This window comes from Bactrocera tryoni, chromosome 2 (genome assembly GCF_016617805.1).
Source record: "Bactrocera tryoni isolate S06 chromosome 2, CSIRO_BtryS06_freeze2, whole genome shotgun sequence".
Taxonomy (NCBI): domain Eukaryota; kingdom Metazoa; phylum Arthropoda; class Insecta; order Diptera; family Tephritidae; genus Bactrocera; species Bactrocera tryoni.
In genome coordinates this window covers 15,396,583-15,419,231 of record NC_052500.1, presented here as the reverse complement: position 1 = coordinate 15,419,231, position 22,649 = coordinate 15,396,583, and the positions used below count along the sequence as shown (strand labels likewise).

The following is a 22,649-nucleotide window of genomic DNA, read 5'->3' as shown; positions in this document are numbered from 1 at the left end:
CGGCAAAATAATGTTAAAAGTAATATAAAATTTAAAACCAAAATAGAAAATAACTAAAGACACAAATTTAGAATAAATTAAAACTAAATTAAAGTTAAAGTAAAAGTTACATTTTTATTAAAAAAATACGAAATTAAAATTAAATATAAAATAAATATTAAAATAGTAACAATGGACAGAATAAGAATTAAAATTAAAAAAATATATAAAACTCAAATTAAAATCAAACTAAAAATGAAATTAAAATAAAATTAATATACAAATTTAAATTAATTAGAAATTAAAACTAATAAATTAAAAAAAGAAACTAAATAAAACATTGAAATCAAAATTAAAATTCTAGTAAAATTTGAAATTTTAATTAAAAGTAAAATTAAATATAAAATTATAAAAGCACAATTAAAATTAAAAATGTAAATTAAATTACGATAAAAATTAAAGTTAAAATGAAAATTTAGATTTAAATTAATTAAAATTTAAATTAAAATCAAAGTTAAAAATTACTTAAAATTAAAATTAAAATGAAATTGAAATTAATCAAAAAAAAAAATGAAAGTATAAAAATTTAAAATTACATATAACTAAAAATATAATAAAAAAACATTATATTTAATTTAATTTTATATGAAAAATAGAAATAAAATTAAACCAAGTAATAAATTTCAATTAAAAGTAAAAATAAAGTTAATGCTAAAAATTAAAATAAAAGTTGAAATTTAAATTAAAAATAACAAATAAAATTAAATTAAAAATTAATATGGTTTTAATTGAAATTAAATTACAATTAAAAGTGAAATTAAAATTAAACTTTAAATTAAGTTATAGATGAAATTAAAAATTAATATTAAGTTTAAAATTAACGATAAATTTAAAATCAAACTAATATAATTTAAAATTAAAAATAATATAAAATGAAATATTGAAATTAAAATTAAATAAAACTTAAAATCAAAATTGAATTGAAGAAAATATTGAAATGTTAACGCATACGTAAATTTAAAATTAAAATTAAATTTAAAAATAAAATGAACATTAAAGTTGAAGTAAAGTTAGAACCGAAATTAAAGTTAAAGTTCAAAATAAAAATCTAATTAAATATAATTAAAAATTAAGTTTAATATAATTTAAAGTTTAAATTTAAATTAAAATTAAAAATTAAATTACAACTAAAATTAATATAAAAACTTAAAACAAAATTTATATTAATAAATTGAAAAAAAGGAATTTTAAGTTAAAATCAAAAACTAAATTAAAGTTAAAATTAAATTTAAAGTGAAATTAATATAATTCAAAAATAAAATTATAATTACAATTAAATTAAAATTAAAACTACTATGAAATAAAAATAGCAACAAAAAAATTGTATAGAAAAAATTAAAATCTTTAATTATAATCAAAATTAAAAATTAAAATAAAATTAATTTAAGGCAATTAAAAATGAAACTAACTTAAATTATTAAATAAATAAATATTATTAAATAATTTTTTTCTCCTTCACTGTCTATTATTGCAATTAAACCTCGTTTAATTTTTTTTAGTTAAATTGATTGATTTTTGAGTTTTATTTTTATAAAAGTTTATAAAAATATATTAGTATAAATAAAAAAATTCAAGAATTTCAGCCTTACCATTAAAATATTGCATAAACTATGTGTATCTATTAAATCAGTCTAGAGACAAAAGAAGAAACGGATTTGCCTGAAAAAGTATTAATTTCTATTTTACTTTCTGATTTTAATCCAAAAGGAACCTCCCCGTACCGAATTTATCACAAAACTTATATAAAGATATAAATTGAACTTATAACAAAATGGTTTTGGACAACTTTGAACAACTTCAGTTTCGGCAGAGTGCGAATTAAGATCTATCGAGAGAGCCAAAACAACGCTAGTAATAAATTGATTGATTGTACGGAAGTTAACTTCTTAAGCCATTTCATTAAAGCACAGCGTCAATCACTCAAATCTGCAACTTTCGGTTTCGATTTCCTATTTAAAGTCTATGACATTGGTTTCATTAAATTAAACGCTGGTCTATTGCCACTAATTTCGGTTATTGCCTCCAGGTAAACTTGCCACGTTGCATACTGCTTTCGGCTATTAAAATTAATGGAGTTAACAAACAACTCTCTGTGCTACTAAATAGAGGCACTATACATACATACAATTACGTAAAGGACAAATGCAAGGCTGCGGAAGTGGAAAGACAAGCAAATTGTAGGCTTATTTACCTCGAGGAGCAGTAAAGCGTCGAGCAAGTAAATTAAACTTGATTATATCCACTTTATCATATTTGCCACCTTCTCCTTTTGCATAGGCGTACTTGCTGGCAAAAGCAGGCAAACAACAAGAATAATAACAATAACAATGCATGTACAGAAAACGATGGCAGTAGGCATGAATAAAAACGGCCAAAGCAGCAGCAGTAAACGCAATAACAAAGCCAACAATAAATCATGTAACATCTTGTTGGGAAGATACTTAAAGGCATAAAATATAAATTACGCAAAATTAAGCTAAACGCATAGAAAATCTGAAGCACACACACACACACGCAATCAGAGTGTAAGTGCTGAAATCAGTTCGAGTGGCGCGCATACTGGTAATGGCCTAAAGGGGTAAGGGAGTGAGTCCAAACAGCACTGCCAAGAGCATATTTTAAAATGACAGCTATATATCTTACTGCTGAGCAGACAATCGCCACTGCTAGACAAAGCAAAACACACTGCTTTCAGTGGCAACACCGTAATCGTGCGAATGGATTCATTTATTTATATGTGTGTGTGCCGGCAGGAAGAGGTAATAAAGTACAGTAATTCAAAGCTGAAATAGGCGGCTGCGAGTACACATGCCTGCACCTACCGGCGTTTAATAACAAAAGCGAAAGTTACACAAAATAATGGCTGCAAATGCAAACAAATGCTCTGAGGACGCACATATATATTTATGTATATATATATCTTTATATAAAAGAACATATGTATATCCATGCATAGGCAGTTGGATCTATTGTGCTTTAGTGCTTTGCTTAGCCAAGCAGCCTGCTCTATTGTTTTGAATATAAAACAAAAGGTATTGCCGGTAGCCTAACCTGCTCACAAACACACTCTGCTGCATATTAGCTGCATTGAGCTGCTACGAACAGGAAAAAGAAAAAATTTTGTATCAAATAGGGTAAATTTTTCAGGTATCTTAAAGGCCTGTAGGAAAAAGTTACTGAGGCATAAGCAATAAATTAACATTATTTTTGCTTTTTAAATCAAATTACAAACTTTTCAAAGCTAAACTGTTATTATCTGATCACAAACTTCACATAACATTGTAAATGTGGGGGGGCGTATACGTAACGTAGCATTTCATTATCTACTCTACGCAGCGACATATTTGCGATGCATAGTTTCTATACCTAGAATAGGGTAAGTTAATTTTGCCTGGAAGTTTGGGACATCCGGAACGGTGACGTCAGAGACTCTGAAATATATTTGTGTATAACTGACAAGCATGACGAGCTTAGTCGAATCGTTCATCCGTCTGTCTATATATTCATATGAAATTTTGCACACTTCCCTTTCTCCCCAGGAGTTGCTCATTTATCGAAAGCGCCGATATAGAGCGGCCATAGCATATAGCTGTCATACAAACTGAACTATTGAAATCAAGTTTTGGTATAGAAAACTTTTTCATTTGATGAGATATCTTAGAGAAATTCAGCATGAATTAATACCTGAACCAATGATGCAAAATCCGAAGGAATTGCTTAGAACGAAAACTGTCTTCTAAAAATAGACTTTTTGTACTGACAACTTTTTTATTTGACAAGATATCTTTACTAACTTTGGTACAGATCATTAACTAAGACAAATATACAACCTTCGCAGAAATTGTTCTTATCGGACGACTAGAACATATAGCTTCCATATAAACTCATCCACCAAAATTAAGTGCTTATATGGAAAACTCGTTCACTTATCGAGATATCTTCATCAAATTTGGTATAGATTACTATCCAAAGCAATGCAAGAATCACCGGAAAATTTTTTTAGATCAAACCACCATAACATATAGCTACAAACTGAACTATCGGTTTAAAGTTCTTGTATAGAAAACTTGTTCATTTGAGGAGATTTTTTCACAAAATTTTCCAGTTCAGATCGGTTCACTACAGCTAATAACTGTTATATATAATTAATTGACCAATTAAAATGCTTGTAAGGAATCTTTGTAATTGTGAAGGGTATAATAGCAACCTAACTTAACATATTGTCTTGCTTAATTTTATTTTACAGGTTTTCAAAACTTTCAAAGTTATACCGTCAGTTTTTGGTCACAGAACTTCACTTTACCTTGGTAGTTTGTGGGGCGTATACGTAACATAATATTCCATTAGCTGTCGCTGCCTTAAATAGAATGTAATGTTGTATATATATCGTATTTAGTATTTATGTAGAAAATAAATCAAAGAAAAATTTATAAAATAAAGCAAAATAAAATAGCAGGCGATACTTTTTTTTAGGTCATAACAGACGAATTTCAGGAAGCTATTTGGGGTTTTTTAAAATTACCATTTTCGGCCTGAAATATGTAAAAGCAATAGTTTTAAAACTAATTTTTAATTATAATATTGATATATTTACAAGATTTATTGATTCGAACTGATCCATATAAATCGACACAGGAGCTTTTCGCTTCGTAAACAAACAGCTGCCAAACACACACTAATTGACATAGGAGATCATAGGAGATCACGAATAAAAAAAAATTGTAGAAATCAGCAAAAAATATATAAAAAGATGGTTTTTGAATCTAAGAAAAAGTATCGATTCGGTTTCTGCGTGCAGTTTATACAGACCACTCTGGCTCAATGTAGATCTTGAGTGTATAAGGTCTATTAAATTTACTCTGCTTTGAGCAAGAAAATAAATCAAAATAAGTAATTGTGGAAGCACTGAAAACCATTACCTTTGATACGAAGATAAATACGAAATAATACTGATAATTTATATATTCGATGAGTCAAGTTCAATCTTGCATAATTAACCCACATCTAAGCCCAAGAGCACTATTCAAATTTTAACAATAAAATTAACCATCTGCAGCTCTATCAAATGCAGAGCTAACATTTTTTCTAAAAAATACTTCTCTAAACAAGAAAAGTGTTCCAACAATGTTAGCGAATAAGCCTCCTACACACATAACACTTTGCTGTTGCACCCCACGCTATTAGTTAAGCAATTACTTTAACGCTTTAGATACGAAATAAATCCGATGTGAGTCGTCGTATGTGGAGATAAATGTGTCCTAAATTATATCTACTTTCAAAATAATAGCTTGTAATCAGTCTAAGCATTAAGCAACAAAGCAAACAGCAGGAAAAAGCTCACACACAAAGAAGCACTAGCACCAACGCACACACAAACACAAACATACAAGCATGTGTGTGGGCAGGCATGAATAAATTAAGGAAACTTTTTGCTTTGCCAGCGCCAAACAGAAAATGCAACAACAGCAAAAACAGCAATCATTTATTTAAAGTACAGAGTTTGGAAGTGAAAGCAAAATGTATGATTTCGTTGAACGAATGCTGTTTGCTGATGTATTTTTTTATTTTTTCGAGAAACAAAAAAATAGGAAATGAAGTAAAAAAATATAAACCAAGAGCTTAGCAAATAAGTGTGGAATAAATTTCTTATATTTGTTTTTTCTTTTTTTTTGTGTTTTTCAAAAATAAGATGCTTGTATATACATACATACTTATATGCGAGCGGAGGAAATGGAAGTGGTTTTGAGCAACGGTGCTTATGTTCGAGTGTAAGCGCATTAAATTTAAATCTTCGATTCTCCATGCCCGCAGCACAGCTTGGAGAGAAAAAATTAATATATATAAAAATATAATAAGCTTTAGAATCATAATATAATCGGCATATTTTGCTTTTTGTACTGCAATCTTTTAATACAAAGGCCTTAATAAAAAAATTAAAAAAAAGCTTATAAAAAAAATAAAAAAATTAAAATATCGATCTAAATAAAATTGTTTTATATAAATTATTTAAATATTATGATAAAATAAAAAAAATCTTTCTCAAAAGTTCAATTTATATCCATTTCAGCTATGACAAACTCAAGCAAACATGTAAGTGCACCTAAAATCATACTACGAATTTAAGTAGCTGCGCGAAATTAATATTTCGGGAGTATTATTGCATAAATATTAAACCAAAGCTATATTAAGCCTTCATAATTATTATTGAAACTAATTAATAGAGACTTAAAAAGCCCAAGAACTGACCTTGAACAAAGTCACGATTCATCAGTGCTACTTTGAAATATTTCAAAATTACGCATTTCTTTTCACAAAGTCAAAGCTTTAAACCGGGAAAATACTGGCAGCCACAATTTAAATTGCTGCGACTTCAACTAAGCAACCAAACAGCTTATATTACGTTAAATAATACAAACTACCTGGAATCTATTAAGTTCTAATAAGGAAGCTAAATAGAAACCCAATAACTCTATATACCTAAAACTACCAGCAAAAGGGTCTAATACCACAAACTAAAGCGGCAGACAACAGTGGCAACTCAAAGGCCACTAAAACGCTACGAGAGAAGTAAGATAGAAGCACTTCCCAAAGACATTGTGCCGAAATCGTATTAAAATTAAGTAAAACTGCCAGAAATGACAAGCGACCGCGCAGCGCAGACGGAGTGTAAGGCAGCGACCGCAGTGACACCAGCAGCAGCAACAACATTTATGCTTATAACAAAGCCAAAGCCAAACTTTGTGGTAAGACTAAAATAAGGAGTATTGTCTGGGCGCTGCCAACAAGATGCGAAGAAACGGAATATAATGAAAGCCCTGCCGAGCAAATCAAATAAACCAAAAGGGATAAAGCACACGCGAAGGCGAAAACAAAAGCGCTCACAAACCCATGCACACACTTTGAGAAGGGCATATTATTTGTTATTGACAGCATTGCTTTGCCACAATGGCTGAGCGGGTGGAGGACAGTCCGCCACACCCTTATCAAGCAGGCGGCAAGCTGATTAACAGTGGCAGCCATTCTAACTTGTCGGCTTAGCTTGCATTGTTTGTGCGCATTACACGACGATTTAGGCAAATATTCGTGTATCATTTGCACATGTATAGCCGGTGCAGATAGAGGGTGTTTTGTTCGAGGTGTAGGAGATAGAAGATGATAAAAAACAAGAAAAAATTAATTTCGCTCCTACCAAAGCATGGACACCCTTCACAAATAATAAACTAATGATACAAGCACTTTATGTAGAATATTTAGTTTGTATAAGAGCTATATGCTACAGTAACCCGATCTGTATAACTTTTTCTGAGATATTATGACTTTTTATGAGATTGTCTTAGCTAATAATTCATGTCAAATTTTGTGACGATATCTTGTGAAGTGAAAGAGGTTTTCCTATTAGAACAAAATTGTTATCGTTCAGTTTGTATGGCAGCTATGCGATATAGTAGTTCGATCCGAAAATTTTCTTCGGATATTGCAAAGCTGCATAATAATTCATTTCAAATTTCATGGCGATATCTTCTTAAATGAAAGAATCTTTCCTACAAATCTTAATTCTCATTGTTCAGTTTGTATGACAGCTATGTGCTATAGGGGCTCAATCTATATGATTCCTTCGTAGATTACACTTCTGTTTCAGCCATTAACCCGTGCCAAATTTCATGAAGATATCCCGTTCACCGAAAAATTTTTCCATACAAACACTTCACTTCGATCGTTCAGTTTGTATGGCAGCTATACGTTATAGTGGTCCGATATCGGCTGTTTCCATAAGTGAGCCATATTCCGACAAGTAAAGAACGTGTGCAAAATATCAGAGCGTTATCTGAAAAACTAAGGATTTTAGGAAAAGGCGGACATGGCTAAATTCACTCAGCTCGTCATGCTGATCACTTATATAAATAATGTATATTTTATAGAGTCTTTACTTAATATTTCTAAAATTTTATCCATATACATATGCATGATTCAGCACGGTTATATTTATTTTCGGAACTCTGCTCATTTGTTATAAATTACACATACATATACGTATGTATGTATATATGAGATAGCGCAAAAAACCTCTTTCGTAACGTTGCTTAGTTAACCATTTGATTTATTGATTTTATTTACATTTTTTCTTTTTTTTACAAGCTAAGTTCACATATAAATACATTTTCTAGCAATAAATACTATAAATAGTTTAATATTCCACATTCCTCATTTTCATAATTTATTCAGCTTATCTAAATCGCCTGTCAACAACCACAGCTAGGCAGCAAATAATTCTGAGCGCTAATTGACATTTGAATTTTATTTCGAAATTGCTTTCAACAAGGACATTAATTATTAGAAAAATTCTCTCCATGCATAAATATTCGTTTTATAAAATCGATAGCAGTGCGGCGAAGATTTTGTTACACAATTTTCTATATAGCTCAACAGCTAGATGCTCATTTGCAGCAGCTGCCACCGAAGAGGAGACTTTCGCTTGCAGCTATGATAGTGTCACAGTGGTGCTAGGAAGTTTGTTGTTTTTGGGCTTAGCTGCCTTTTTGTGTATGTGTTTGAGGAGCAGTTAGCAATGCTCAATTTAGTAAACTTTTTTTGTCATTTGTATATTTTATGTCAACTTTTTCAGGTTCTAGCGGGTGAAGAAGCAGCAAACGATTATAATTGGTATGAAATATGCTCCGAGGAAATATCGTATATAGAGAAGTATAATAATTTTTAACGAGCCGAACGAAAATTTGACAAATAAAATGTGAACTTTTGGATGCCTATATGTGATTTATTTACTAATGACCAAGCGTATCTTTTTGATGTGCTTTTCATAGCTAATATCAGCTAATTCTTTGTAAAGAGTCTTACAAATATCCGAATTTAGTTCTACATTATAGTGGTTGCTAATTAAAACTATCTAAATCTATTATAGCCCTAAGTCGGAAAATATTTTGTTGCAGCCGAGATACGCCCTCGCCTCTTTGCAGCAAAAAACTCTCGTCAACAAACACAAAGACTTCGACGTCGAGAAGCTGCGATCACAACAGACAGCCGAACTATTTTCTACTCGACTTGCACTCCTGCTCTCTGATAGCACTCATCAGGAACTCGGTATAAGGGAACTGTAGACATTTCAAGCTCCACGTACATACGTACAACTGAAACCGAAACCATTGATTTTCGGAAAATGAAAGAATAACAACTGGTACGCTGGGAAGTGCCGTGTCGCAGTGGAGAGAAAACAGACTGACTACCTCGCAACATAACATTATTCCACAACACGTGCGGGATGGGATAGATATCAAGAGTTGAAGAGGAAGCAAGACGCATTTGCAAGCCAAAACCAAAAGGGCCGAAATGCGTGTGCACAAAGAGCTTGACAAACTGGTACACAGGGATAAAGCTCGAAAACTCTACGAAAAGATGCAGTGACTAACAGAAGGTTTTAAAATCGGAGCATATTCTTGCAGAATCCTATAGGTGTTCTACTGACTGATGTCCAGAGCATACTAAAATTTTGAATGGAACTGCTAAATGGCAGTGAAAGCATAACAACAAGAGGCGGGGCCGATGGACTGCTGGCCGAGCTAATAAAATACCGCGGCGAAGTACTAATAAGGAGCATGCGACACTTCTTTGTAGAATATAAAAAATGGAACACCAACATGACAACATCTGATTAATCGGCGTTGGAAGTTTTCGAGAGAAAGGTTCTGCGAAAGAACTATATCTATGCGTCGTAACCCTCGGCGAATATCGCAATCGATGGAACAATGAGCTGTACGAGATATACGACGGCATTGACATAGTTCAGCGAATTAATAGACAGCAGCTACGCTGGCTAGGTTATGTTGTCCGAATGGATTAAAACACTCCAGCTCTGAAAGTTTCCGACGCAGTACCCGCTGGGAGAAGCAGAAAAAGAGAAAGACCAGGGGGAGAAGGATCTGTCCACACTTGGAATCTCCAATTGGCACCAAACAGCATAAAATAAGAACGACTGGCGGCTATAACCGCGTAAGAGGTGTACATCTTTAATGTTCTTCTCTATTCAGGAGTTATGGATTAGTTGTTATTCTCAACTCTTTTCCACAATGAACTACATAATTATATCAGTAGGAATTACAGCAAATTCGTCTCGTTACTTCGTAAAGATATCTCGTAAAACTTAAAAACTTTTCATACAAGGACATGATTTTGATTTGACAAACGGACAGATTATTGAGGTGCTAGTCGTTAATAAAAAAAAATTATTTTTCGGCAAGTTTTCAGAAGTAGCATAATCGGTAGTTATTGCCGGTATTAGCCTTAAGCAAGTTATTACCAAAGTGAATGCCTTGGGGTATATCACAGCAGATTTCTTTTTTCATTGTAAACAACTATCGTAGTTCTTCTACTTCGTTCTCTAAAAGCAGACAATGAAATTAGATTGTCAGTCATGAATAAAGAAAACGGGAAGAAAAACAAATAGAGGAAATAAAATTCTAATGCGACTAAAGATTGCTGTCGTTTATTGCTCACCGCTGCCACATTACAAACTACTCGTCTCAGCGCGCACTCCCAGCTGTGTGCGTGCGTGTGTGTGGATTTGACTAGAATTGCTCATAAACCAAGCAAATGAAATGCTAACAAAGGCTCTTATGTTGCTAAAAAAGTTTTATTATTGCATTTGCGTCGCCCCCCCCAACACACCACTACAATTATGCATAGAAACCCCACAGCGCCGATTGGAAATGTTCACCATTCAAGTGGAAAAGTTGTTTGGAAGGAGCCGAGAAAAACACGAAAACAACAATCTGGCAGAATAATCGGCAAAACTCTTACGTAAGCACGAGCATAAGAATCTGGCAAATTGATAGCAGACATTGCTGCTGCTGTTGTTGTTGAGGCTTGGCAGCGACGGTTAGCCTGGGGCCAGCAGCGGCAGTAAGACGCGGAAGACGAAGCATGTGCGCAAAGTAGATGTGATTATATTAGCGGCATGTTGCTGATAGCATCAATTCGGTGCGCATAATAGCATCATATATCGCTCCGCTTAAACTGCTGCTTTGCCTCACTACTGCTTATCAGCAGGGGTATAAATAGGGTGTTTTGGCGGCCTGCGAAGAACAGGCGCGACGAGCTGCGCAAAGCGTTAGGAATATTGATTTTGCTCAAACAATTCGCTGCCAGCTGCACACACACACACACATATATGTACAATTATACACATACCTATGAGTATGTGCTTAGCTAGTGCTACAACTGTAAGCCTATACCTATACAAGTTCGTGCGTCTGCTTGCTTCTGCATAATAGGAGCATAAGCATTCACGCAACTGATTTGCTCGTCATTCAACGCGAGTTCAGGGTTAAAAACGCATTACGCGAAGCGCAAAGTGGATTGATTGTTTGCTGGTAGCGCTATATGCTGTGGCTGGTGAATGGCATTAATATTGTTTATTAGTGTTGGTGTTGAATATGCTACACTTAGTGGCTGCAACTGATGAAGTGTCTTGACATTGTTGTAATTATGATTATTGTTGTTCGCAGTTCGCTCTTCCTTTGGCAGATAATTTGTCGTTAGCGCACAGCTACACATAAGTTTATAAGATACTATACATATACATATGTGCATGTGTGTGTACAAGTAAGTTTTAGCACTTTAATGCTGCTGCTGTCATGCCCACCCTCATAATCTCGGTTGTGGGAGGAAATTGTGCAGGCGAAAGTTGAAAGATAGATTGCGACAATCAGTGTTGGTGACGTTGCACAGTAGGCATGTTTGGTGAAAAATGGCAATGTTAAACATTAAGTGATCAAATGCTAAAAGTTTGGGGCTTTTGAAAAAATGTAGTTAACAGAAAATAAAAACTTTTTTTATGTGAAATAACCTTTATATATACATATGTATGTATGTACATATATTTTTCCGAAAATTTTCAATAAGTAGTTTTTGGGCACTAAGGAAAAGTGGATGCCAAACAATCCACAATTTTTTCGAAGTTAAATAATTTTATATATTTTTTTCAAAAATTTTTAATATCTTGGTTTACTAAATTTTTTTTTTTTAAAATTGACAGGTTTTGAGATTTTATGAAAAATTTTAACATCTAGATCCATGTTCCAAATCTTGACTAAGAAAAACAATCCATTTTTTTAATTTTTTTCCTATTTAAAATTTTTTTTGTCAAAATTTAAATTTTTTTTTTCATTAAATTTTTTTTTTCAAAATTTAAAATTTTCTTTTTGTTTTAATTTTAAAAGAGCTTACGAAATGTAGACACCAGAAAATATGAATTATCGATGTGAAATAATCATTATTCTTTTTTTTCGAAAATTTTTTCAATACAAATTCAATACCGGGCTTGATGTCCTCGGGGACCTTTGCTAAGACATTACCAAAACTGTTCAAAAAAAATTTCTGTGTTTTTTTCGGGTTCCAAAATGATGTATAGTAAAGCAAAAACTAGACTTATACAAGCAATATTAAGACATATATTTCTCTCGGTTTTTACTGTATGCTTTGGATTTGATTAATATCGTTTTTGTGGAATTTATAAGCTGACAACTCTTTTAGAAGCAAAAAATCAATTAAACATTTAATTTTATAAGTTAAAATGGCAACACAAAATTAATCAATCTGAAAAGCACTAAAAATATTATGTTTATTTTACACAAGGCTGCCACCTTTGTACATATGTATGTAATTTTTAAAGATTTTCTAAGGATTCAAAAAACGAACATTAAATATGTTTAAATAAAAGTTGACAAAAAAATCTTAAATTTAATTTATTACTGTGCTGCCACCATTTTTTTACTTTTTTGCATTTTTTTTTTTAAATAGAAAAAAAAATTAAAAATTAAACTTGTTTAACAAATACTACAAATATGAAGTCGTAAATCAAATATATTTTTGGCTATGTTGCCACCTGTTTTATTGTATACATTTTATTATTAAAGATTCAAAATATTTACATTTAATATGCTAAAATAAAACGTTGCCTAAAAAAACTTAAATTTAATTTTTTTACAGCGCTGCCACTAATTTTTTACCTTTTGAATTTTCGTAAAAATTAGAAGAAAGAATTAAAGACTAAATATGATTAACAAACAAAATAAATTGAAAGTCGTAAAAAATATTTTTTTTGTCAATGTTGCCACCTGATTTATTCTTTATTTTTGAATTTTTACAAAAATTTTAAATAATTTCAGAAAAACACCTCGTCACTAAATTGAATTGAAAGTCCGAAAAAAAAATAACTTCTTTTGACATGGATGGTAACTGTTCTTTTACAATGTTGCCTTCCATTTTTTTTTACTTTTTTGCATTTTTGTAAAACTTAAAAAAAAAATTCAAAACTAGGCAAGAATAATTTATACGATTAGTTGAAAGTTGTAAAAAAATATTGGTTTGCCTATGTTGCCAGCTGTTTTAGTAGTAAAAAAAATTTAAGCCTAAAACTATAACGGTAAAAAATTAATTTATTTTGACTTGCCATTAAAAAACAAAGTTATCAAAAGGACCAACAAAATACGAACAAGTGTATATAACCTCACTTTTAAACCGCCAACAGCACACAGTGCCATTTTTGCCTTTCACTCGATTCAATTATGCGCCGATTGTAGCAGAACGCTGCAAACTCTCCACTTTTGCTGCTGACATTGTTGCAAATGAAAAATAGTTGAATTATGGTATCGCGGCTGACAAAGTGCCCTTCGCAGCATAACTTTAATAAAATGGTTCGAATGTGTGGTTTTGAGTGCCGCAGATAAGCGATATGAAATTAGCTTCAAGTGCAACGTTGAGTAGTTAGTTAGTGTATGATTGTTGTTTTTGTCATTTCACTCAAATGTTTTTAATGACAGCCGCCTTTAACACACAAACATAGATATTGTGCACTTTACATTTAGCCGATATATATTCGCCGTTATAAAGCATAGCAAGACGTGGCAAGTGTCCTTGTGTGCGTGTGTGTGTGTGAGCGTGGCTGAGAGCTTTCAAAAATATGTTGCTAGTGGCACAAAAAGCTCATTTGCATTTTGAAATAATTCACGCAGCTGACATTCGAAACTGTACGCGTCATAAATATGCATAATATACGATTTAATTGCACACTTAATAGCAGAAATAGCAAAATTACAACAAAAAAGATTGCAGAAAGTAGAAATGTTAAGTTTGGTTGCAGCGAAATATAAGTAGCCTTCACAAATAAACAAGTTTCTATGCGAGAATGTAATTTTTGACGTTCCGTTTGTATAACAGCTATAAGATATAGTAGTCTGATCTGAACAATTTCTTGGCAGATTATTTTGTTGTTTTTGGTAATAATGCGTGCCAAATTTCATGAAGATATCTCGCCAAATAAAAAATTTTTCTATGCAAAAACTTGACTTTGATTGGTCAGTTTGTATAGTGATTCGATCTGAACAATTTTTTTGGAGAATATTGCGTTTGTTTGAGTAATAATACGTGCCAAATTTCGCGTTGATATCTCTTCATATAAAAAAGTTTTCCATACAACCACTTGATTTCGATCGTTCAGTTTGTACGGCGGCTATACGCTACAGCAGCATGATATCAGTGATTCCGACAAAAAAGTGGTTTCTTGCAGGGAAATGATTGTTTACAAAATTTCAGTTGGATATCTCAAAAACTGAGGTACTTGTTATGCAAACGGACTTACCTAAGTCGACTTAATTGACCCTGTTCAGGGTATAAATAAATACAATAAAATAAATGACAGGTAAATAATGACAGAAGTGGCAAACTTGCAATAGTACTTCCATGAACCAAAAAGCTTTATGCATTTATTTTGAAATTTTTGAAATGTGCGCATTTGTCACTTAAATATGTCAACTGCAAGGCTTGTATGCACTGAAAAAAATTTTCATGAATTTGTAAACACTAAACACTTGTGGTCACTCTACTGAAAAATGTTGCGGTAAATGAACAATGACTTCAATAACAGTTACTTGAAATATAATTTAAATTTTTCGCAGTTCAACTAGAGAATTTTTCTGGTTTCAAAGAAATTATTTTGCTTATTTATATATTTTTTAAACGTTGAACTAATTAGTGCAGCATTTAAATTAAAAATATATATATATATACCAATTTAAGCTTAATAAGTTATATAAATGACAACAAGCAACCAAAGGAACACAAAAGCATAACTGCAAAAATACCGTTCCTCTCACATTTTAAGCGCCTTTCGTGCGTTTTGATTTCTACGCGCCTCAGACCAGCGTGATCTTCAAAGCAAATGCGCCATATGTTTGTATTTAGTTATGCGTGTGTGTGTTTAAGCGCTTTGTGCCTAAATGAACGAGATTTTTGCGTGTTGCTCAACGGCCAAGATGCGTACAATCTCACATAGAAACACATCCTCACACACACATACACACATTGACAAACAGAAACGCGCGAAGACGCTTCTCCGCACTCGCTGGTTGACAGATTTGCTTAGGCAAAATTGTAATTAGTTACAAAGTAATCCAATTAAAAATAAGCAAAGCATAATAAACAAACAACGTGTCGACGCTGCGTCAACAGCCGCAATCTGCGCATAGACGACACGCCTAATCTCATAAGAAAAATCACAAACATGCCTACATACCTACATACTAAAGATGCCAGCCAAGGGTAGTGATGCCACAGAAAAAAAATCTACAAAAATTAAATAAATAATGCCTGACTTTGTGCACCACGACGCAAGGCGCGGTTATGTTGTGAGCGTGTCGGTGGACCTTTGTTTATATTCATAATGACATGTTGCATGCGTGGGCGTGACACAGATTTAAGTGTTTTAGCTCATTCCTTGCAATAAATTGCCTTCGACGCACTATCACACAAACAAACAAACAAGTTAGTGGTTTTGACTAATGCACAATAAGCTTGGCGTTATGGGTCCAGGCAGTGTGTAGCTAATTAATTAAATTGGCGGAAAATGGTTTTTGCATTTATTCGACAAAAGGCAAGATATACAGAGAAAATGAAATAGAGAGAGAGAAAACATTAGAAAATGGCGGAAGGGAAGACAAAATTATTGTATTTGAAACCTTAAAACTATTGTTTGTATAAGACCATCCATGAACCAAAAAGCTTGGATCGAGGAATAGAATTTGGTTCTCAGCAGAGTTGTGACGGTAATTTTTGGGACTCTTAAATTTAATATCCATTTCAAAGAATATAGAAATAACTTTTTTCTCGCTCTATTATTTATTCACCTCAACAAGGTTTGGAAGAGCTTTTTGGCGCTCTAACAATCGTTTTGCATTTAACTAAGTGTGATCGTCGTCACTTGAAGCTTTCATATCTAAAAAACCTATGGCTTTAACGAACTGTAATATTTTGACGAAAACAAACAAAATCTTTGCTAGGGACTACAAAATATTATAATGAGCATTTTGTTAAGACGTGTATTTGTCTATGAGACATGATTGTAATATCGGCTTGAAAAACACTGAAATAATCAAGAAGTCTGAAGTCGAAGTTAATGAAGAGTTTCTGATGGTAAACGCCATCACCAACCTTACTTCTATGTTTTAAACCATCCGTAAAGAAACTTCCTGCCCCTTTGCTCCAACGCCTTTTTTCCACCCACGACTCCCTCGCCGGTATATGAGCAGATAAGGAGCCGCCAGAGCTCAGTTTTGACGTCCCCATGATTTAAGTGATCCGGTATGAAGTTAAAGTGTGTGAAGATATTCGAGTGTTCAGTCACCTTTTCCTTTATTAAAACGAATTCTATGAGTCTGATAACAACTTTCGCAGCCATATACCTTCTGGCGATATCTACGGGCACTATATGGCAATATATACGGTGGAAAGACATAGAGAAATAAATAAGTCTTTTAAAATTAATATTCTTAGTTTAAAATTACTCGCTAACTCACCATTCTCTCTTTGATACACAACTTTCATATGTTCTAGGTAGTCAAAATGCATCGAGTCTAAAGCATGAAAGTGCGTAATAGAAATTCGAAAAAATTAGCAATTCAATTCATTGCGCCAAACTCATCAATGGCAATCAGTGTGGCAATCTTCATTACGATTTACGAGCAAATGCATGTGACATACACACATACTTATATGCATATCTGGCCTTTTGTGCCTTTGCATAGCTCCAACACTTCAAACGCAAATCAGCTGTGATGTAATAGTAGCAATCACTTTTCATTTGTCTACAATTCACAAATGTAATGTACAGCGATAATCGAGTTTACCAACAGCTACAAGACAACAACAATAACAACAACAATAACAACAAATAGAGAGTGTATGAACCAGTATAGAGGCATACTTTTAGGCGAGTGCGCAAGCGCATATGAAAATTTCTTTAGTGCGGGTTGTTGCTGTTGCTGCCATATGCATTGTTTTTGATTGCCAACATAAGCAGCAGCGTTAATGCCAAATGTAATAACAACAACAACATTAACAAAACAACAACAGCAACATTAAAAGCGGCAGCAGTGTCAGTGTGGCAGTGAATGTGGTAGAAAATGACTGCGTTCCAACGGAGAGGAACTGGTAATAAACGTGTGTCAGGCACTCTGATGAGTTAATTGAAATGTGGAAGCAAATCGGATTCACTCAACCCACACGCACATTTCCATAATTGCATGCAGGTGTTTTGTGCGTACATTGAATCCCTCACATAATCAATATGCCTGAATGACAAATGGGTGAAAGCAGGCCTGTCAACGCGTTTAGTTACCCAGAAGTATGTCACAAGATGGCGAACAGTGGTGCAAAAACTATGTTGATTTGCATAGACTGGTGTTTTCACTTTTTCTAGCCGTGACAGCATGGAAATAATATTAAAAAAAAACTTAAAAATTTTTGATTTTTCTTTAAGTTCTTTTTATACTTTGAAGAGGGTATATTAAGTTCGTCACGAATTTTATAACATCCAGAAAAAAGCGTAGAAGATATAAATGATCAGCGTTACGAGCCGAGTAAAATCATCCATCTAACCGTCCGCTTGTCTGTATATACACGAACTAGTCCCTCAGTTTTGGAGATATCGATCTGAAATTTTGTACACGTTGTTTTCTTGTCTAGAAATTGTTCATTGGTGAGAATGGTCTACATCGGACGACTATTGCATATAGCTGTCATACAAACTGAGTGATCTAAATAAAGTTTTTGTATAGAAAACTTCTGTATTTTAAAAAACATCTGCACAAAATTTGTAATGGATAATTATCTAAGGCAATGGCATGAACTCTGAAGAAGTTGTTAAAATCGGATCACTTTAACATATGACTGCCGTACAAATTGAACGATCTGAATCAAGCGTTTGTATGGAAAACTTCTTCACTTAACGAGATATGTTCAAGAAATTTAGTAAGAGTTTTTGCCCAAGGTAGTGGAGCAGTCTCCGAAAAAATTGTTTAGATCGGATCAGTATAGCATATAGCTGCCATACAAACTGACCAATGGGAATTAAGTGCTTTTATGGAAAACGTTTTATTTGGAAAGGTATCTTAAAGAAATATGGCAAGAAATATTACATAAGAAAATAGTGTAATCTCCGCAAAAATAGTTGAGATCGGATAACTATAACATATAGCTGCCATACAAACTTTTTTGTTTTACCCATATATAACCTTAAATAAAAGTTTAAATTTTTTAAGTTTTCACCGAATAAAAACACATTTTTTATATATATTTCCGAAAAATCAATGACTGATTCAGCGGACTGACAATCCTCTAAAAATTTCCTCATTTATTTATGCAAAAATTCTGTTGAAGTTCCCCCACTAAATTCCACTTCTAAGCACTGAGCTACCAGCAACTCTTCCAACGGTCGAAACTGTGTCACATTTCCACTCAGCAAAATTGTTCAAAAAAAAAAAACCAGAAGCCTGCCCATCAATGTGCGTGCTCGACTGATTCCATGTACCAATAATTGGGACAAATCTAAAATGTCACTGTGAATGCCAATTGATTTGGTGGAATGAAAATTATTTCAAACGCTGTCACTCAGCTCTAAATTGAACATTTCCAATAGCTGCCACTTCAGCAGAAGCAAAAGTGTGCGCAGTCGAGTTTACGCACACACAGACACATTTTATTGTGCAACATTTGCAAATACAGCTGTAGATGGTTGCTAAATTGATTGCCGACTCGTGTTGCCATAAACCGAAAGCCATGGTCAGATCGATAACGAATGCCAGCAGTCGGTTGAGAGTTTGAGAAGGCAGCATGTATCGGCCTACATCGTTTGCGCCGAAATAAACTGTCAAATCAAAAGTGATTGAATTACCATTTAGTACTTAGAAGGGGCATATGCATGTAATATAGAAAGTTATATATGAATAAGAAGTATATAAATAAATTTATATACATATATATATCTCTACATGTTTATACAAGTACATACATATATAGCCTTGAAAAACTTTTCCTTCGACATGTAAAGTGATATGTTTGATTTAAACTTTTTATCGCTTTTTCATTGCCAATTTACTCGCATAAAAGTGTCACATATTTTGTTTTCCGAACACGTGGCTTCGTGCTGTGACGCAATACTTCGTCCTTAAGCGTCAAAATGACGAATTGAAATGTGTAATTGCTGATAAGAGTTTGTTTGCAACAGCTTTCTTTGCATTGTGGGATCCCTATCGAAATAAATCAAACGTGTTTGGGTATTCAGCGCACAGTACCGTACCGAGTTAGGGGCACACATGTTAACACGTGGCAACTCTGCAATACTTAACTCAGAACTTGAGTTGACTTCCATTAAATATTCGAGGGTTTGATTTCGCTACATGGGCGTCAGCTTAGTAAAATATATTGAGTATTAGATGATTTACACACAGTTGGTTGTGGGTTGAAGTCTCTTCGAGTCTCGAGACAAAATATCAAAAAGTCTAAAGGAAAGTAAAAAGAAAAGCTAGACTAGTTTCCTGGCAGTGTTTCAAGCATACATTTTTCAATAGATGTACTCATTTGATCCAAAAGCGCTAAATAAGTATCGGCATATTATTCTGTGCTATTAAATTTCCCAGTGGCATTGCTGTCAAATAATCTGTCAAAGTGAAAACGTGCTTTTGACGTTTACATACAGTATTTTTTGATGAATCACTTTGAAAAGTTTTTCTCCACAACAACTCTTGATAATGGGAAGAAATTTAATACTCCTCTTTTGTGCAAAAGTCTCTGGAATACTTTATATTTATCTCATACTTGACAGAATTATGGCTTAAATAGTGCTTAAGTAAGCAAAAATATCGAGTGTTTACCTCGAACAATTCGGAGAAGGTTCTAAAGGCTCACTTGTATCCCGAAAAGATTACTGTTCAAAAAAGGCTACCAGTTTACCGGTAGGTTGCTTTTTATACTTCAAGATTTGGCAACCTTAGTGTTGCCATATGGCAACTCCCAATTTTATCGTAAGGTTTGACATTTTAGTATTACACATACTCGGTACGTTTTGACCTACGAGCGCTATTTGTGTAGTTTACAGTAACTTAAAATATTCATCTCGCCCAAAAAGTAGAACTAAATCGGGAACAATTTCGTGTTTATATTTTTAACAACTTTTGTCGTGGATTGGTTCAGCAACAGTGCTCGATGAACCTAACTCACATCTTGGCAATGAAGTTCTATCAGGGACCAGTGTTTATCGATCATATGGTGAAATAATTTAGGTCGTAGATCAAAAAAGACAAAAAAAATGAAGGTCGTCCAAAATCAGTTATTCTTCCGGAAATTATTGATACTGCGCGCACACTGATATTGCAAGATCTGCATGTGACTTATCGTGAGATTCAGTCATATATATAAATGCATTACTGGAATCAGAAAAATCTGTCCACTTTGGATTCCACACTATTCGTCAATCGTTCCAAAAAAACAAATGTCTGGTGTCAATTGATCGAGAGAAATGTGAGAAAAATATATTTAATATTTTCATGCAATTTTGAATGTATAGTCACTAGTGTTGCTTCGAAACAGATCTATGACATCTTGGCAGGAAATAAATCATGAATTTATGCGTATGAGTCCGAAAGAAAACAGTTGTCGACTGTATGGCTGTTTCCAGATTAGCAGATTCCGACAAAAGTTGTTCGCTTATGAAGCAGTTCCAAGCAAAAGTTCTTTTTTTTTTTTGTAAACTGGACCTGTCACAAGCATGCCACCATAACAACGCTGAACAGCAAATTCTGAGTTTTACACAGCCATTATTATTTTCTTTCCAGAAATCAGGAAAACAAACTGGTGAGGACGGAACGCTTTTCGGCACGATAATTCTGACTCTCACACATCAACTGAAACAACTGCATTTTTGAGCACTTGAAACATCAATATACTGAGTCAACCACTGTATAGTCCTATAGTTCTGACTTGACATCGAATGTCTTTTTTTGTTCCGTTATGAAAAACAATTAAGAAGTCAACGTTTTTAAAAACCTGAAGAGACGGTTGTTGTATTCACAACGAATGTCTTGGATCATCAATCAGAGTGACAAAAGTGCTTCATCAATTGGTTCAATCGCATGCTAAGGTATATAGAACTTAATGGAGAGTATTTTGAAAAGTAATAAAATGGTTTTCGATGAACAATATTTGTTTTTGTTTTGCCGAAACATAAAAGGCAACCTTTGTACTTAATCTTAGCTGTAAGATATGAACGCAATAGACCATAAGACGCAGTGCGTACCTCATTAACTTTTTATTTATATATTGAAGGTAGGGTCAACGTTAGCTAAAAGGGTGGACGCCTCGGAGAAGTAGTTCACGACTTTCCAGTTCATAATGATAACAGGTCAATACCAATTCCTCAAGTGTTAAGAGGTTCCATCAGCAGCAAGAGCAGTGTTCGGAAACATAATGCTTGAAAGCATCTATTCATGGTGATCAACTTTTGCTAAACGATTCACTACAACAATGATCGAACACCCTCTTGACCACTTAGACCAAAATATTTACCGCCGTTAGACCAAATTTTATGCATATTTGTCACTTAAACTCATAAATACAAATTCTTGATAATAAAACTATTTTAGCATATCCACTTATATGCGTTACTGACAAACAAAGTACTCCAACTGCCTTTCCTATTTATTTAAAATTTTATTTCTGTAAATAAATGGCTATTAGCAATTGAAATTGATTGGTTGTCATGAATAAATTATCCGCGACATGAACAAATATACTCCAACTTGAACAGCGAGAAAATATATGTAGTATGAATAAACTAGTCTATTGTTGAATTCAATTTAACTCACAACAAAAAATCAATAATTCTTTATAACAAATAAAACGAGCTATCATACGCGAGACAGCTTTCATTTATGCCTATATTTATTTAACAACTGATTTTTTGTAGGATTTCATTCGAAATATTATTGTGTGGAATATAATCGAGCTTACATATATATATGCATTAGGCCGTACTTTAACAGAGCAAGTAAATATTGACAGAGATTTCCCTTACTAGGCACCTTGTTCTTCATTGATTCTAAAATGGTGATGAAGCTCAAAAATAATAATTCTTTACGAAATACCCTCTAAACAGCACGAACCGTGCTGAAAAATCTGTTACTATACATTTGAAGTCGGTAATATTGATAAATTAAAACTCCGCCGATCAAATAAATCCTTTTTCAGCAATACAACTGAACGCAATACCA

At 33.1% G+C, this 22,649-nt stretch overlaps 1 protein-coding gene across 1 annotated transcript in view; it reads right to left on the bottom strand.

Moving 5' to 3' along the window:
- The window catches only part of LOC120768052, a 192,067-nt gene that overhangs the window by 6,067 nt on the left and 163,351 nt on the right, over positions 1-22,649 (bottom strand). The window lies entirely within an intron of this gene.